This window comes from Mirounga leonina, unplaced genomic scaffold (genome assembly GCF_011800145.1).
Source record: "Mirounga leonina isolate KUSES-001 unplaced genomic scaffold, KU_Mleo_1.0 Mir_174, whole genome shotgun sequence".
NCBI lineage: Eukaryota > Metazoa > Chordata > Mammalia > Carnivora > Phocidae > Mirounga > Mirounga leonina.
The window spans coordinates 39,194,112-39,199,264 of record NW_023270451.1 but is presented as its reverse complement, the minus strand read 5'-3'; the positions used below and the strand labels follow the sequence as shown (position 1 = coordinate 39,199,264).

The 5,153-nt window shown below is 39.4% G+C and overlaps 1 pseudogene; it reads left to right on the top strand.

Annotated features, from left to right (window-relative positions):
• Positions 1-4,806: 4,806 nt before the first annotated feature.
• LOC118021350 lies at positions 4,807-5,153 on the top strand (annotated as a pseudogene).

The window sequence follows — 5,153 nt, the reverse complement described above, 5'->3', positions numbered from 1 at the left end:
GAAAGGAAAGGAAAGGAAAGGAAAGGAAAGGAAAGGAAAGGAAAGGAGGGAGGAAGGGAGGAAGTAAGGAAGGAAGGAAAGAAAGAAAGAAAGTGAGAAAGGGAGAAAAGCTTAGGTGGGAGCAGTTGCTGAGCCCCCCCGGAGGAACTATGTGGCTTTCTGGGCAGTGTTCCTGAGGTATTTAAGATCCTGACATCACAGCATAGCTTTCGGTAGCAGCTCCACTGCTCTGCGGGTGTGCTGGTCACGGAAGACAGCCTCCCAGCATCTCAGGTTGGCAGGAAGTGCCGGAGGAAGGGATGCGGAGGAGTGGCAGTTATGTACCTTCAAGAGTGATTGGACTGAAGTGCTGTGGAGTCTAAGCTAGAAGAAGAAACAGGTGAGGCCAGGAGGTGCCTCAGTCACTTGGGGATAGCCACCCCCCCCCCATAGAGTTTCATTTTCCTTTTCCCTTTGCCCATTTCGGTCTCATGTTTGGCTTGTTAGAAGCTGCTTCTACCTTTAAAAACAATGAAGTAAACCCATACATACTGATTTGGAACATTCTTCAAAACATTTTGTTAGGTGACAAGATGAAACACAGCATGATAGCACGGATAATGATAATAACTATTAGAATGTGTATACAGTATGAAAATGAGAGAAACATGCACAATAATGTTAAAGACAATGCCATTGGGAGGGTGGAGAATAATTTTCATTTTATGAGTTTCTATATAGTTTGAATTCTCTATCATGATCAAGCATTATTTTTGCTCACAAATGGAATTATTGAGCATAATTTCCCTGCTAAGGATGTTACATTCATTACTGATCCACACAGTCACTTGGTGGTGGATATTACCTATTCTACAGATAAAAGGATTGGAAAAGTTAACCTACCCAAGTTCACCCAGTTAGTAAAGATTCTTTATCTAAAGAGATAAAGAAGCTTTTCAAACTCTATATAATAAAGTTAATGTAATCTTCCTGGACTCAGCTTATTTCTATTTAGAAGCTCACTTCTGACTGCTTTGATTATTTCTCCTTCCCATTATGATTTCACTTCCATATCAAAACTATTAAAATTCATCTCCTCTGGGAAATCACCACAGGCTGATGATGGCTCCTTATGATTCCCTTAACTCTACTCTAGCATTTTGATGTCCTCATTGCAGTGCCTTTGTATACATGTTACCATCTGAATTTGCATAGATGACTCAATTCTTGTTCATCTTCATCTTGATGATGAGCTCCTTGAGAGACTTGACACTTTATTTGGAACTTTCCATAATCCTTCAGGGTCATTTCCAAACCTGCTCAGTAGGTCTTAGGACTGAATTCTTAGTGTAGTATTTGCATTTGATGGGTCCTTAATAACAGAAAGCAACAATTCCAATAAATCAGGCAATCTTTTTCTTATACAAGACTGTGTTTTCTCTAGTGAATTATGTAAATGTCCCTGAGTTGAATAGCTTCCGGATTAATAAATAATTCCAGTAATGTCTTCTCTTGACTTTTGTTTTTTTTCCTGGTGGAAAGGAGATGTGAGTCATGCAGTCCCTAGAAGTTTTCCAAGCAGAAAAAGCTGGACAACCACTATGTCAAAAGAAACATGAATGGCAGAGAACACTCTATTCCTCTGCTTCACCGAGGATTGAATACTGTTTACATTATAAATGACAAGGAAACAAGATGAGACTTCCAGGTGGTTGATGACATGAGGTTGACAAAAGAGCTTCAAGGTAACTGGTTAACATATGGAGTCTAGATTATCTTCCTTGTGTGGTTTAACTAGAGGGACAAACGAGTGAATCAGGTATAATTTTCATTTTACTCCACAAATATTTGACTGTGTACCCTTAACATTTCATCAGCATGGCAGCAAAAATTATATTGTCTACATCCATAGTCAGTTCCCTAGCTTTCCTCTCTGTGCTTCAGTATTTGAAGACAAGCTTCACCAGAGTGGCCTATTTAATCCAAAAGACTTGGATACAATTTGACAAACCAGCTGATTCATAGTATCACTTCAGAAATCTAAAAGCTACTTGATAATACACAATTTAGGGTGGGAAAGAAGGCATTTCTTTTTTTTCTAAATTAAATCTTTACAAATGTGTAAACTTATTTCAAGTATATTGAAAAATGTAGAAAATAACATAATGAATAACTATGTACTCATCATTCACTCTATTAAATGTTACCATTGTATTCAGTCTTCTGGAGAAGTGGAACTGCTAGGTTGTAAGGGATGTGCATCTTCAGCATTACTAGATATTGCCAAATTCCACACTTGTATTAACAGCTCACAGAGTCTCCATGATATTACATCTTCAACACCTGTTTTTACCAGACTTTAATTTCTGCCAATTTGGTGGGCATGAGGTGGTATCTTGTGTATTGTCTTTCATGAATATTTTTGAAGTTGGACCACTTGAGTTTCTTTTTCTGTAATAATTCTCAACATAAACTAATATTTGGGGCCAAGAAAATGTCTTCATTCACCTGTTTCATACTTTAAAGTATCCTTCTTATACATTCCCTCACATTTTTAAAGACTTCAAGTTTTCTTTTTTTAAAGTACTGGAAACAGAAGTGGAAAAGGCAGAACTGAAAGAACGGGGCTGGAAGGGGGTAAGGAGAAGCACCTACCATCACTCCGCTGGAAGAAGGTCTTATGCTTTTTCCTACACTCTTCCTTGGCTGATGGTAAGAGAAATAGAATTGGAGGCTTATGGAGGGAGAAAGGGGAAAGAAGTCTATACCTTCTGAGTACTTCATTAATCTTGAATTTTAGGGGAATGAATTTAACTGAAATAACTAATCCTGCTAAAATTAAGCCTTTCCCATCTAAAAATGTTAAGCTCCATCCTACAAATTACATGCCTATAAGAAAAATGGGAGATACATGTATTGCAAAGGTAATGCACGTGTATTGTAGAAAAAAAAAGCAAGGAGGAAACAAACAAACCCATAATCTAATATCTAGTATAGCATGGTAGTTGAAGGCATGCACTTCTAAATCCTGCGTTTGAATTCCAATTTAACCATTTGCTAGTTCGAAAATGAGGATCATGATAATAGCACCTAAGATCATAGGGTTGTGAGGATTAAATTAGCTAATAGATGTAAAGTACTTAAGACATTGTCTGAAACATTGCAAAAGGTCATAAAAACTAGAGCTATTGGAAGGGACATTAGCAAGATGGTAGAATAGGAAGCCCTCCACCCTCCTTTCCCCCATGGAGACACAGATTTAACAGCAATGCATGGACTAATTGTCTGAAAAATCTAGAACCCAGTCAAGAGGTTCCTGCACTCTAGGTGAGCACAAAGCCAACCACATTAAAGCCTGGTAGGAAAGTTCATGGCGCTTTCTCTTGCCGAGCCCCTCCCTCTGACCCAGTGCAGTGCTACTGGGAGGAAACACCTAACTCCCATCTTCTTCCTGGGGATGAAAGGAATAGAATGTATGCCCAACATTCTTTTAGGTGGACTGTTGAAGGGACTGGCTTACATCTTGTCTGACAACCAGGAGCCAGGTTGGGAGCTTGGCCTCTGAGAACAAAGTGACCGACATGCACCAGAGTCTGCAGTCCCGCAGATAGACACTAGGTGGCGCTCCAGTGCCATGGCGTACTACAGCACCAGCGAGGCCACAGTAGCGCGGGCAGATACCGATGGGGACTACTGAGTAGAAATAGGCAAACCTCTTCAATTAGGTTACACACAAGCCCAAAAAGGACACATCCCCAGAAAAGGCTTGAGGTCTCCAGAATCTCTAGCAGCGCTGAGTTGAGAATGTCATTCCTGTACAAAACCAGACTGCGATGTTGGGGAGGGATGGCTGATTTTTCAAATGCCAAAATCCCAACAGTAGATAACAAGACATACAAGGAAACAGGGAAATGTGGCCCTTTTAAAGGAAAAATTAAATCTCCTGAAACTGACCCTAAATAAATGGGGACTTATGAGTTACTCATCATAAATGTTCAATAAATTAAAAGAGAGCACTGATAGACAACCAAACAAAATCAGGAAAACAATGCATGAACAACATGAGAATATCAATGATGAGATAGAACTATGAAGAACGAAACAGAAATTCTGAAAATGAAAACAATAATAACTGTACTGAAAAACTCACTATTCAACATCAGACTTGACAAGGCAGAAGAAAGGATCAGTGAACTCAAAGACAGGACTTTCAAAATTACTTAGGCAGAGGAGCAAACAGAAAAAAGATTGAAGAAAGATGAAGAGAGCCTAAGTGACTTGTGGGACACCATAAAGCAGAACAACACATACATTATGGAAGTCTCAGAAGAAGAAGAAAGAGAGAAAGGAGTTCAGAGCCTAATTGAGTAATAATTAATGGCCTCAAATTCCCTAAACCTGAGACTAGAAATGGACATACAAATTCATGAAATTAAAAAAACTCCAACTAAGATAAATCTAAAGAGAATTACACCAAGGCATATCATAATCAAACTGTCAAAAGTCACAAAGAGAATATTGAAAGCAGAAAGAGAAAAGTGACTTGTTATGTACAAGGGAGCTCCTACTAGATTATCAAAAGATTTATCAGCAGAAACACTGTGGACTAGAAGGGAGTAGGATGATATATTAAAAATACTGGAAGAAACAAGTGCCAACTAAGAATACCATATCCAGCAAAACTATCCTTCAAAAACAAAGGAGAAATTTAGATTTTTCCAGATAAACAAAAGCTGAGAGAGTTTCTCATCACTAGACCTGCCCTTAAGAAATGCTGATGGGCTCTTTCCCTTGGAGCAGGTGGCAGACATGGTGGCTTGTGCAGCCATGGCCAATATTAAGTCTCAAGACCTTCAAGGTAAGGAGAAGGAACTGTTGAAAGAGCTGGAAAACTGGAAGGTGAAGTTATCCCAGATGCATCTCTCCAATGTGACAGGCAGAGTGGCATCCAAGCTGTCCAAGATCCAGGTTGTTCACAAATCCATCACCTGTGTTTTCACCACATTAACTAGACTCAGAAAGAGAATCTTGGAAAATTCTACAAGGGCAAGTAGTCCAAGAAAATTTGTGCCATGTGCGGCTGGCTCAGCAAACCCGAGGAGAACCTGAAGACTAAGAAGCAGCAGTGGAAGAAACTGTTGTGACCGCTGTGAGTGTACGTGGTCGAAGCCTGA